At 37.2% G+C, this 14,875-nt stretch overlaps 1 protein-coding gene across 1 annotated transcript in view; it reads right to left on the minus strand.

Moving 5' to 3' along the window:
• LOC140171288 (cornifelin homolog A-like) overlaps positions 1-12,919 on the minus strand; it is a 34,395-nt gene extending 21,476 nt beyond the window's left edge. Inside the window, exon 1 of the mRNA XM_072194518.1 lies at positions 12,669-12,919. The gene's annotated coding sequence lies outside the window, so the exon portion shown is untranslated. The remainder of the gene's footprint in view (positions 1-12,668) is intronic.
• Between the last annotated feature and the right edge of the window lie 1,956 nt (positions 12,920-14,875).

Here is a 14,875-nt window from a genome sequence, read left to right on the forward strand (position 1 = left end):
CTGTTTTTTGTGCTCCCCAAATATTATAGTTGCCCCAAAACATATATTTTGGTAGATTAAAGATCACTACATACATACATCATGACTTTACTTTCAAAATGAGACTTTTTCGTCCTGAAAATTGGGCGCGTTGCATGGACTTAGACATGAGGTAAAATCAGCATATTTCAACGTAGCATCCAAAATGGAAATCGCATTGTAATTTTTTTAACGCTAAGTATCACACACATTTCAATGGGCAATCTCTGCGTGTGAATATTGCGTTTAAATTTAGTCAATTTTTAACACATCGCTGTACCTTTATTATGATTTGTTACAAACAAAAAGGATCATAATAATAATTAGACTTTCCTTCATATGTTCATAATCTTTGACTGTCTTTAATATATTGGGAAATGGACAAATTTTATGAATTTTCAACGATGTATCTCAGTACGACGATTTCGCACGTGGAATATCTTCAAAAATAGCTAAATACGTGACCTCGCATCGATACAGGAGAGTGGTTTTGAATAGATCAACGTACGTCCGATGTCTACGTTTGGAAATCGCAATGTCTCTATTATCAATGTCCTCTCGTTGTTAATTGTTAATTATACATGCCTAGACAAAATACAATGCTTTAACTCACCACTTGAACAGAATCTAGCCAGTTATTTAAGGATTCTATAGAAATAGGTAGAAGCTTATTATCTTCTTCAGCAATATGATTATTGATTGGTTTAAACGGTTTTCAAATGAAATACTTGTCGAACCAAATTCAGGTACCTATGAATGCGACCTTAGACTGATTTTTTTGTCGGGAGACCAGCACGCAGCTCAGATATGCTCCATTGCTTAATAGGCCTACTTATTGCACTGTACGTTCCCTTTTGGTACTTTTAGGCGGACTAGATCACCGTGCCTCAATCAAAGCAGTTTATAGAAAACACATTACGATCACTGGAAATATTGCTTTAATATTAGAACGGTTTGGTGTGGCGCTTTTCTACGCCTTTTAGCCCTATTCGCTACTTGCACGGTTCCGCCATTATGCACTATGTGCGGGGAGAGCCTCGAACTGGCAGCATACATGAAAGGAAGAATTATGTAACCTTACACAGAACGTTATGACTAGTTCAATTCCCATTCATGTATGCTGCCAGTTCGAGGCTCTCCCGCACATAGTGCATAATGGCGGAACCGTGCAAGTAGCGAATAATGCGCAAAACAATGTGATATAGACTGGTGTGCCTATAAATGCTTTCCCCGTCTCACAAATGTCCATACATACTTGTACCACCATCATCCCCACACCCCCCAACACCATTGCCACTATTTCACATTGATCCCAGGTACGTGCAACATGTATTTCATATAATTCAGCCCATATGAATGGCATAAATAATGCTTGTTTTGCTCATCTTTTCACAACCCATATTCACTCGAATATTGTTTCCATAATTAATTGCATATTGCAAAATTACAAACAAATTATATTCAAATGGAATAAACAATATGCAGGCTATACTTATCTGTTGAAACTTAAGGGCGTACTACACCCATATATTGGTTTGATTGGTCTAAAAAAATATTTTTTCATTTATAACTAGGCGATATATGCACGGATAATTTGAAATAAAAAAATATGAAAGAACGTCGTTAAAGTGTCATTTTTCACCTATTTGTCTTAAAGTTGACTGGTTGGTAAGGACGCTTATACGATCCACGTAGTCTTCTTCACAACCGGTTTCTGCCGTTTCTAACATTCATCGATATTCACATATACAGTACGTATTAGACTCGCTACCGGCCCAAAATACGACCTGCCTATGTATATTTAGGGCTGACACGTCAATTTGTATTACCAATAGGAAATACACAGATCAGACATTTGAGAATAATTCTTTAAGATTTGGGAAAAAAGTTGGTAGCCGCCTCATTACGCTACCTAATCAAAAATGTTGTTGAAATAAAATTAAGGATCGAATGCGTTTTAGTGTCAAAAAAGGCAAAATTACCGTCAAACTTTCGCCGAATTCTGCACCCTTGCGAAGCCCTCGGGCGGGTGCACAGTTAAATCGGGAATTAAAATATCCGACCTTTGCGATCAAAAACAACAAATTACAACATTGGACCATGTTTGGACATACTATAGGCAAAAAAAACACTATTGCCAAATAATATAGAATAGAACATTTGACATCAACTTGACAAACTAATGAAGAAAATGTGCTCCATAAACATTAAGTAAGTGCGCAAAACAATTCATATTCAAAGGCGTGTATAAAACTGAACAGGGCCGGACGGCTACAAGACTACCGCAGAAGTTCAAAGTTCTCGTGTTGCCAGATTTAAACATGATCATGTATGCCTAGCACCTTCTCTTGGTAAAATACCTGATAAAATCAAGAAATGTATGTTGTGCCTCTTCCCCTCCCCGTGAAGTGGTGTCATGGGGGGATCATGGGCGTAGCTAGGAATTTTTAAGGGGGGGGGGCAAAGGAGTGAAAGGGGAAACCCTCATTCAAGGGGGAATTTGTGACGAAACAAAATAGGCTCAAAAGTACAAAAAGACCCTAGTAAAATTTTTCAGGGCGACCGCATCCAAGGGGGGGGGCGGACTTAGCCTGTGTCCCTGGCCTCTCACTCGCAAAATGGCGGACAAACATGGCGGCGGCTCGTATACAGCACAGTGCAACGGCCGTGCGTATATTCGAGACTGGAGGATTTAGTCTAGGGGCGGACTTCCCACAAGGGGTGGGGTAGCTTCCCCCATTGCCCCCTTATGTAGGGACCTACGGCACTGGACGTATGAGAAATTTGCTCAATTCCGCAATTTAAGACATTTTAACAATTCCGCAATTTTAGACATTTTAAATGGTAGGCCCTAAGGGGTGGTGCAATAATTATGTGTACCCCCCCGGGGGTGAATTATAGGGGGGGGCAAAGATTTTTTGCCAGGCGAAAAGGAGGGGGCAAGCATTTTTTGGCAGGTCGAAAGGGGGGTCAAGCGATTTTTGGCAGGTCGAAAGAGGGGGCAAGCAATTTTTGGCACAGATATTTTGGGTCCCGTTCCTATATTACGCCCTAAAAAGGCATAGGAAAACGTTAGGAACCCATTCAAATATGCAAAATTTCCTGCTCGCTGCGCTCGCATTATATGATAAGACCATTTAAGGTTTGAAATTTGGGTTCCCCAAAATCTTGCATGTGTAAGGGGGGGGGGCAAAGATTTTTTTGCACATCAAAAGGTGGGGGGCAAAGGTTTTTGGCACGTCGAAAGGGGGGGCAAACATTTGTTGGCATGGCCAAAGGGGGGGGGCAAGCATTTTTGGCAGACCATTTTGAGAATTCACCCCAGGGGTACACATAATTATTGCACCACCCCTAATAAAGTGAGTAGAAAAAGTGAACATATTAAATAATAGTAGACCTATTAGGGCCTATACCCCGGGGTATATTAATACTTGGCTTTTGCCTTTTGCAATAATATAGGCCTACGTGCCAAAACTTGCGGCTTGCCCCTTCTCGGCCTGCCTAAAACTGAATACCGGCTGCCATGTAGGCCTAGGTGTAGGGGGATAATGTTTTGGAATGTCGATAGAGGGTTGGCATGTTAAAGTGGGGAGGGCAAAGATTTGTTGGCATGGGGAAAGCAATTCACCGCCCCAGATGGCGAGTTGCGATAATATAAACTGAATCAGCGGTGTAAAGCACGAGTATAGGCCTACAATTCCGCAATTTAATGATAGGCGTACATTTTAAAGGTAACACGTAAAAATAAAAGTAGCCCGGGGTCATAACACTACTAAAATATTCAATAAGCATGATAAGGGGCTCACTGGGGGATTTCCAAATGGTGTAGGCCTAGGCCTACCAACTGAAATTTCTTACCTCTTGCATTCCCCTTCCCTTCCCCGGCCATAATCGCCTTTGTTGTCCCTGTTTGTTGTTATAGTATTAGTGGTTTAGCCAAACGCCGAGTACTAAGACAAAATCTCATCCCGAGAAAAAAATCATCAGACATTTTACACGAATCTGATTACTAGCTAAGCCTATGATAGGCCACCTACATCAATTGGCCTACTGCTGATAGGATCCTATGCCAAATTTATACATTTCAAAAATACCAAATGACAATTTAAATGACTTACCGGGGTATCCTTCACTTTTAGACATTATAAACAATTATAATTTTTCACACTTTGCTGGGATTACTGGAAAGGCCTTTAAAATTGTATAGATGGGAATGTCTAAATGCGAGCGTAGGGCCTACGTAGCGTGCCGGATAACGTGCAGGAAAATGTTCATGATTTTGACTGCGTAATACTGTAGCCTACCCGTGACGTGACTTCCAAAAGTGCGTGTTATTCACAAATCAGTCGTGTCCCATATGAGTCTTATTGAATATGGTGGGTATAGGTGACGAGAAATGCAATTTTTTTCAACATTGCTGTAGTATGGTTGTGGTAACCTGTTACCTATGGCTTAATTAAGTTTCAGTGAAATAATGTCGCTAGTTACAAATACAAAATATAGCTCAACATTGAAAATAGAAGCATTTTAACCAGTTCGTTTTTGATAGACGTGGAGCACTGAAAATCACCAAGTTCATGAAGCCATCAGGAACCACTTATTCCCATTTTACATATCAACATTATTTCTCTAATGCGTTGGCAACACGTATCCAAAATTTTAACGAAATCCGTTGATAGCAAGCTTTCCAAAATGAAATGAATTTAAAGCATGAGTGATGTACCTCCTTTTGGCTTCTATCTTCAAAAGCATGTAAGCTACATTCATACCGATGCCACCAATATAACGAGAAGATTTGCCCCTTCATTTTGCATACCACTTTGTCCAATTTTTTTTCTCATTTCTTCACAAAATGCAAAAACCCGCAAAAAATGTGATGGGTGTAGTACCCCCTTAAGTGACTAAAACATTTATAATGCTAATAATAACACACCATTTATATAGCATCCAAAACTTTCCTAAAAGCTTTCTCGAGGCACTTGACAAGATGATAAAAATAATTTTAACAAATAATTAACATTATATAGGCCTATCACTAGGAGAAAAAAATATGTGATCGGTTACAAAATGCGTGAAATTTATGCAATCCAACACAGATTTTTCACAGATTTTTCAACCAGTCACAGGTTTTTCACAGATTTAAAAAAATGTCTCCTAGTGTATAATAAAATTCATTTCCTTCAAAGTATTGTACAATTTGAAATGTCCAATTCACCAAATAATACTAGGCCTACTGCAAAATATAATATTAAAAGAACAATACACATTTATAGCAGGCACAACAATCGCACCGGTTTAGGAAGCATATTTTACAATAACCACATTCGTATTTTCAATTTGATATTGACAGACACAACTATGCAAGGGTTAGTAAAGGTGAACATAAATTTCAAAATGTGTTATTTTAACGAGTATGTGCTTGGGTATTAACTGACTGAGGTGGTTAAGTTCAAACTGCATTACCTAGGGTAATACACTAATATTAATAGTCTAGTTCCAAAATATTGCCTTTAAGTGTAAAGTTGGTACTACGATGTTCATATTTTTACTTCAAATGGTATCATCAGGTGTAGATGAAGAAATTGATTGGTGCTTTTATGTATTTTGAGATATCCACGGTCAAAATTTACAGTGGTCAAAATTCAAAATTCAATTCAGGAAATGTAGTTTGACGTACACGTACCTACCTATGAATTATCAGTCGTCTTTTTTTAGTGAAAAGGTTGAAGGTCAATATTTGGGCACGGGTCAAAACAGAACATTTCTTCCGATTTTGATGAAATTGGTCTCAAATTATTGTCCTGTTATAGTAATTCATAAAAAGAATAGTTTCACTATATATGATATTTTGTTACCTAGGAAACGCAGCAAAATAGGTCACAATCAATTAAAACTGTATCAATATCCATCCATACTGTCTGGATATTGATCCGCTTTGATGTGTTACCGAGGTAACGAAGCATCTTAAGGATTGCAAACTATTACTTATTTAAATTGTTATTATAATGTTGACCTTTGACCTTATCGCTATAGCCATGGGTATGTCAAACAATACGTTCTGAATCCTTATGAACTGAGGAATATTTTAACATTAATTTTAACCAAATCGGAACACTGAAAATTTTGACCCCATGTGTAAATTTGACCCTGGATATTTCGAAATGCTCAAGGGTGCCCAAACTGCCCACTACACACTCGTTTTATTATGTTATACACCTCAGACATCAACATAAAAGCAAAACATGTATATGGTTTTCTAGCTTTACAAAATCCAGGCACAATCAAATCTACCTGACTATACGTTATATCGTCCTTTTTAATGAAAGCAGCTCGCTGTGAGCCATTATGAATGATCTCATTCCCAGTGGCATAACTGCTGACCCCAAGCTGTTGAACATTAGTTGACAGTTGTTGTACCTAACCAAGGCCATAAGTATCATTCCCAGTGGCATGACCCTCATTAAACAGACAACGTTCAAATGCTGACCCCAAGCTGTTGAGCATGAGTTGTAGTACCTAACCAAGGTCATTCGTTGAGGTGACGTGTAGTAGCATATTGGGGTTGAGGAACTTCTATTATGACATTTGTTTCACTCCTCTTTGATTTCGCCCGGGTATTTCAATTAACAAACATAGGTCAACTATTTTGTTCAGCCAATAACATAAGTAATGTGCAGGAATGTACTGTGCTATACATCGTCACTTTACTACGATAATTGCCTAAGTACAAATGGTTTAAGCATGCGTGCAAACATTCATTCACCAATCTTTGCACAAGAACAAAATAATGATATTGAGACAAATGAAAAGGAATAATCAGAAAAAAATTAGGGTGATTACGTAACTGATGCATGCCTAGCCTGAACCTTTGTACTTTGTTCTCAAAATAACAAAAGATGACTTAGGCAATTATCGTAGTAGGGTGACAATGGGAGTCATAGATATGTCAGTGTCTGGAATGAATGAAAAAATTGTATGGCCTCCCCTTACTAAAGATTGCGCACATATTTTGAGTGTAAAGAATGTGCGCGAATATGTTGAGCCACAAGGCCTTCATAATGTTATACCCCCTGTTTTTGTTTTTAAAAAAAATTATGACCCCCATTTTTGGAAACAAATTCTATGTCTCACAATATATGAATGACCTCCATTCAGAAGAAAATGACAGCCCCCTCAATAGTTATACAGGTTTTTGCCTGTCATTTCAAAACCGCTGGAGCAATTATACGACTCAAAATTTGGAAACATAGTGTTTTAATAGCTAGGCCTCGATGTAAGGGACCGTTCACATTTATTAGGGGGGGGGGCTGATGCAAAATAGGGGGCCTTTAAAAGTTTTGACCCTACTACGGGGGGCATTGAAAAGTGACCACAAATTTGCCCTGGAAAATTGAGTTTATATGCTTTTCTATGGGGTTGACCCATAGTATTCATGTTAAAAAGGGGGTCCTGAAATTTTTGAGATCTGAAAACGGGGCCCCGAAAAATGTTCGTGATGCGCATCAGGCCCTCCCCAAAAAGTGTTTGTGAACTCAAAGATATAAAACATATAAAATGAAACATCGGACCACGCCTCTTTAAATCATTTCATAATATATCTGCATCATCGACTGAAACATTGCAATAATGCTTTTCAATTTGAACATGTTAATAAAATCTGAATGGAAAAATAACAGTCCGACAAAATTCAAAATATATATTGGAAACTAAATTGATTGAATTCGTCAGCCAAACGACCTATTTAAATAACTTCCCTCAAATCGGGCACAATGGCAGGCGGCGAGTGGCATGATGGGCGTAGAGAGACAGCAAAACCGCTTAGCCGTGTGGCATTTTCCATACACTCAGTTAGTTTTGTGGGGTTCATTTTCAAACCCCAACGATTTTAGCTTGTATTAATATTACTTATTAACATAGGCATATTTGTTTGTGATATTTTAAACGTTTTAAAATTGCAAAATAATCCCATTCAATTACACGTTTCACAACGGAAATGTACTGATTTAGAGAATTCGAGGTGTTCACCACCTGCACAATGGTATGATATTATTTTAATCGGTTTTGACAGGTTTTTGAATTTGTGACCTTGGAAAACAAAATGTAATATCATCGACGCAAAAACGCAATGTCATTTGGGAAATCATTTATCTGATGTCTAATGCACATGAAGAAATGTCGATGTCCGATGTTCCAACTTTTCCACCCCCCCACCCCCCCATGGATACACCCACACAGCACACACACCCACCAATACCACTGGCCTTATTTCATACCGGTATTGTTCCCAGGTGCTACATAAATTATACTTCACAGAAGAGAGATGTGTGAATGCTAACCTGAATGAATAGCATGAATAATTTATGCAGAAATGTACAGGTTCTTTGTTTTGCTCCACCAGAGCCACGGTTTAACCATAGACTAAAGAATTCTATACGAGCGAATATTGTTTCCATGTGTTATTACTGTCCAAACGTTCATACCCCAGCCCTTAAAAGGGCTGGGGTATGAATGTTGACAGTATTATTTTGGACATTAGAGCACATCAGACATATCGAATTGCATTCTGAATACGAAGAATGTCATTCTGATATCAAATAATTTTGGTTTTTGAAATTCGCAATTTAATACACATTTTATGGCAAATCATTAAAATTGATATTTTTGATATTTAACAGTACTCGAAGTAAACTTTATAAATCTGATGATTTATACTTAACGTGTATGTAGGTGGGATGAAATGCCGACGATCAATTGAAAATTTTGACCTTTCGTATTGAAGATATGGATTTTTTTTCCCAAAACACAAAAAAAAATTAGGTCTTTTTGGGAAAAAATCTATATCTTCAATATGAAAGGTCAAAATTTTCAATTGACCGTCGGCTTTACTCCCTGCTACATACACTTTAAGAATATATCATTAGATTTATATAAAATACTTCGAGGACTGTTATATATCAAAAATTTGAAAAATATCAAATTTTTATAATTTGTCATAAAATTTATATTATATTGTGATTTTCAAAAATGAAAATTATTTGATATCAGAAAGACATGCTTCGTATTCAGAATGCAATTCGATAGGTCTGAGGTGCTCTCATGTCCCACAAAAAATACTGTCGAAACGCAATAAACGCTCATTTTAGATCCCTTAATTACACAGTGACCTTTTTTAGTTAATTGATATAGGCAGCTGCGATTTTAAAACTATGAAAATGATATTTAGTTGGAGTGTTTATACAATATGCGGGTTAACTGTTGAAACTGAAGTGAGTAAAACATTTCTATAAGAACACAATATTTATATAATAATAACAGACAAACATTAATATTATTCTTGTTACCAGGTATGGCATTATCTTCGTGAAGTGCCAAGACTGGTCGTGAAGGGGCCTGGATATACCGTACGTGCTAAATATTAATTGGGGTGTGTCATGCTTTCCATAAGTTTTCATTATTGTGCTTATAATGTAGTACATTTGCCTAAAATGATGGATTTAAAGAGGCTGAATTTGAGTTTTGTGGGAGACACAATTTCGGACTTCATGCAATATTGTTCTGTCATCAATATTTATTGGGGTTTGAGGTGCTATTTCCTAAACTTCGAATTGGCATTCGTCAGAGCTGACATGTACTTGCAATGAACCATTTTATGGAAATGGGAGAAGCTTGGAATATGGCTCTTTAAAATGGTACGTACTGTATGACAGTTTGAATGTCCCCCATTGGTAAACAGCTGCGGCGAATGGGCTATTCCAGAAAATAGGTCCATACCCCCTATAGAGGATTAACTTTTCAATAAAAGAAATGTCCTGATTTCCAACTTTGCTCTCTGAAAATGACTGGAATTCCAGCTGCCAATGTTACTCTACAAAGCTTGGAAATGCATTTAAATAAATGTTCATTTCTGATGTTGAACAATTATTGATATTGGATTGTTTTGACTTTGGACACTTTAAATTACGACTGGACAAAAAATCCGGAAATTCGAACTCCTCTAGAGGGGGTGTGCATCTATTTTCTGGAATAGCCGAATATCTAAACTCACGCTGTTTATTTGCATACAGTAAGTTTATTAACAATTGGCTCCAGGGGCCATTCAAATTTTCTGAGTACGTACCACTTGTAAGAGCATTTTTTTTTTTCAAAAGCTCCTCCCACATTCAAAACTGGTACATTGCAAGTGCATTTCAGTTCTGATCAACACTTGGTATTTAGGTTCAGTACATATCACCTCAAACTTCAATACAATACCCAATTTGATAATATCAGAACAAAGTTCAGAAATTCAGAAATTTTTCCCCCACGAAACTCAAATTCAGTGTCCTTAAATCCACCATTTTAGGCTAATTCACTGCATTATGAGCACCATAATGTAAAACTCAAGCCTATTTTCTATCAATATTATTTGGCACCATCTCAAGACACACACTCAATAAATATTTATCCCGTACGGTTTATGCAGATTCAGATTATTCTTGGCACTTCGTGAAGAAATATTCCATACTTAATGTCAAGTCTGTAGTATCGGTATAACTTGATTTTGACAATTATGATAGTCTAGTAGATGATATTAAGTTTAAAGTTGGGTATGATGGTCATATTTTTACTTCAAATAATAGTTTCAGGGCTGTAGATGAAGAATTTGAATGGTGCACAGCAGGCCCGTACGCAGGATTTCTTGGGGGTGCTGATTTTGAAAAAAGTGGCCTTTTTTTCCCAAGGGGTGCGTTTTGGTGAGAAGTGGACGTTTTTTCCCAAAATTTGGACCTTTTTTTGACCAAAAAGTGTAAAAACCTGATTTTTTTGAAAAATTCTGAAATTTTGGGACTTTTTGTATACTTTTGCAAATTTGGGGGGGGTGGCCGCACCCCGCACCCCCTGCGTACGGGCCTGGTGCACAGTGAGCAATCTTAAGCATTTCAAGATATCCAAAATTCAAAATTGTTCCGATTTGGTTCAAACTAATTCCATATCATAAGAATTTAAGCGTAGAAGCATTGGCGTTGAGGAACTGTGTCCTGGTAGATGTGAATGTTTGAATTTCTAGTTATCGTGACATTTGTTTCACATCTCTTTAATTTCACCCGGGTATTTCAATGAATATACATAGGTCAACTACTATGTTTACCAAATAACGCGATTATGTGCAGGAATGTAGTATTATAGAGTGTGTTCCTAATAAAAAATGGTCCTTATTGTTAGCCAATTTCCAAAGTCGAGTTACTTTTTCTTTCTTACAAAGTCCCATTGAAATTCACGTCAATATACATGAAAGTAAGTTTGTTTTTCTACCCCATATAAAACCATTTTTCATATTGTGGTGGCACCAATGTCTTACATAAAAATTAAAATTTAATTTAAAATTGCTTTTTGTTGAGAGTTGACACTAACTTTTGAGCTACGGGGACCTGAACAGCGCCATCTTTATTTTCAGCTTGCACGAACGCCACCTTACCATGTCCGCACGCAGATTAGTTTCGGGGCCAATCGGGGGGCCAAACTTTTTGACCAGATAGAGATTGGTCCCAGAGCTCGTATGAGTTCCTTTGCTGACTTGCAAGGATTTTTTGATTCCACGTACATACTACATTAACACGTTTAGTTATTCGTGTAAAGTGTGCTGAGGCTTGTGGATCAACGTCTAGGCGTTGTGCCTGTGCGTAGCGCACTATAAATCACTGCGCTGTTTTTTACATCTCTATGTGTGTAATCAGTTTTGTGAATTTTGGGAAAACGCTATATTTCCTATTAAAACAACATAAGTAAATTCGATGGAAAATATCTATTGTAAAACTCATACTTTGCGCTTCTGAATTTGTTAATTCGGATATATATATAAGCAAACGAACCCAAACTATGATTCCAGGAATCAATCTTTCAGGAACACTCTTATTCGCTCCACCAGCCTAACTACGAAAGAGGTTTATAGCCTTATAGGGTGAAATGTCAAGATCAGTTCACGAATATAGCTATAAATTTCCGATACAGATTTAATTTATCTACATTTAGAGTATAAAAAATGAGTGTGAACTTTCAAAACACTTGCTTGCAAAGGATTGAAGCTGATTTAGTTATTCCCTGGAAATAATTTTGACTTTAATTTTAATTTGATTTCAAAACAAATGAATTAGCAACTTATAGCTGTTATTCTGAAACAGAGTAGACTGTGAACCTATAACTAAACAAAACTATTTTGCAAATGACAGTATGGGTGTATTGAATATATGCATTGAGTGTATTTGAAATTAAGCCCCCCCCCCCCCCGGATAAAGCCACACAAGGGCGTAATCAGAGGGGCCTCCGTGAGGGGGGCCCATATGTACTCACACTACAAATAAATAGAAACATAATAAACGAAGGTAGACGAAAGTCCCCCCGGTAAAATTCGAAAGAAAATATGGTCTCATTTGTGACCCGTTTAACACCGATTTTGATTATGGGCAGAATACTCGCCCGCAATTGTCCCAAAGTCATTTTTGCTGCATCAAAATCCTCCACCCTTAAACGACACTGAACTTATCGGACAAAAAAAAAATAGCACATGAAATATTTAACACCACACTCTTTTACGAAAACTGGTTGCGCCACTGAGCCACGCCCACCATGAATGCAGAGATTATGAAGGAAAATAATAATATTATATACTTTACCTGATTATCAGAAATTGTTAAACGCAGGTTACGAAGCAACTTCAGCTAGATGTTAAAATTACAAAAATCCTGTTTTGATCACAAATTGTATAGAAATGGTCTGGAATAAAGTGATACCACACTCAAATAGCGTATATTATGTATAACTAAATGCAGCTCTGCTGAACATCAACTTGTGCAGCTGTAGATAATGAAAATACTGAATGTCAACTCATGAATTGCTCTCCTCCATCCTGCTGAAACGATATTCCAGTACAGTGGGTCGCTTGATACCACAGCTAACAAGTATTGTAGTATTTTGCGCCCTCTTTATGGATGCAAGTAGTGGATATTTTTTTAGCATTCACTTTTACAATTGCTCTTAGTACATGGCGCTATGGGTGATTTTTTAGTTAGAATCTAGCTTTCCTACAGGGTGATTTAAAATGAACTGTACCCAACTTTACCGATTTTTTATATATATTCGCGGAGATTGTACATATCAAAAAACTATCAAAGGAAGCAGTGATAAGTGTTCTGTAGTAGAAATTTTGAATTTTGATAATAAGTGGTTTTAGTCAGAAGATATCACATTTTCAATTTATCATCCTATCTTTAGATTAGACCAACACATGGAACTAAGTTTATCCGTGTTCTCTACCGCGAATTGGTGTTTTGTAAAAATGTACTTTTCTTCAAAACCATTTGAGGTAAAGACATGATTTGTTTCACCAATAATAAACATACTATCCTGTTACCGCTTACAAACATAAATTATTTAAATGTCGGTAAGTACTTTATTTTAATTTTTGAATTTGGGTACAGTTCATTTTAAATCACCCTGTACATTAGTGGAACCAATGTTTTTTAACATACTCCTCAAAGCATAAAACTAGAATTGGTTCCATTTTTTCTGTTGCCCCTATACTTCCCACGAGTGGTCGGAGGTCAGATTAGGGCCAAACTTTAGTTTTGTTCTAGCAACAAATAAGTCAATTATCATATTGCACTAGTATAGGTAGACTTATCCGAAGTCCACTTTCCCATTGTGCATGTTCTTGCTATTACATAAGCATAAAACTCTGGTTTGTTTTAATTTGTGTACAATATTGATAGATTTTCACATCTGGTCCTTTCAGTCACAGTACACGTACTCCTTCTGTTTTGCTAGCTTTCCAAGTGGACTACTGACTTTAGATTACGGTTTACATGCTTAACACGGCTGTCTATGGATGAGATTGTCGGATTTCTGGCCTGCTAAAATTGGCCATGATGTAAATGGATCTGGCTTAGTTTGTGATTGGTCGCCCAGATCTCCCTTTGGATTAAATCCTCCTGGCACGTGCCATTACGATTAACTACATCGTACACAACAATCTGTGGAATTTGCCGCGATTTGTGCTGTGGCGAAAGGCAACCTCTGACTTGGTACATTGACGTACGCTTAGCGCGTCTTGTACTTCCATGCTTTGTGCTTTGGGTTAAATTGGATTGATAAACAAGTATGATTGACAGCGTATGTTAGGGACAAAGTCCCGCTAGGTCTTGCTAAAATCCAAAGTACATAGTCGAATATTTTACTCGGGCTTTCGCGATCAATAAGCTGGTAGATTCCAAAATCAGAGTTGTTCAGTATTGAAGTGAGCCAGTATAATTATGCCAAGATATGTTGCATTAATAACATAGGTGTAGTAAATTTTAACTGTCACTAATTGTATAAACTTTTTATGACCATTTACTATTGAATACTCCAATTCTAATAGGCATCATTATAATTTTGAGTTCAACGGAATGCGGAACATATTTTTATTTATCAAAATCGACTATGGCATAGTCTATAGTACAGGGTGTTTAGTGCAGGAGTCATAGAGTAAAAAAGGTCAAATGTTTATATCTCATCTCAAGCGAAATTTTCAAATTGTACTGATCATTCGAAATTTGTCTTTTATCACTCCTCTGTGAAATTGATTCATCGCAATACGGGGGATTAGATATTTATCACCCTTAATTTTAAAAGCTCAATATTCTCCTCCCACCCCCACCCCCAGCAATAATGAACGGTACCCTACAGGGAATTTAGTGGTATTGAGCCACGAACGTGCCTGGAGGCATATTAGAATAAAATTTGCCCCCCCCCTATTATGAATAGAGAAGTGATCAAAGAAATGAAAAGGATAGACGATGAAATGAAATGATCAGCAGTCAAAGTCCCCGTGCATAGCTGTTTT

This window comes from Amphiura filiformis, chromosome 15 (assembly GCF_039555335.1).
Source record: "Amphiura filiformis chromosome 15, Afil_fr2py, whole genome shotgun sequence".
NCBI lineage: Eukaryota > Metazoa > Echinodermata > Ophiuroidea > Amphilepidida > Amphiuridae > Amphiura > Amphiura filiformis.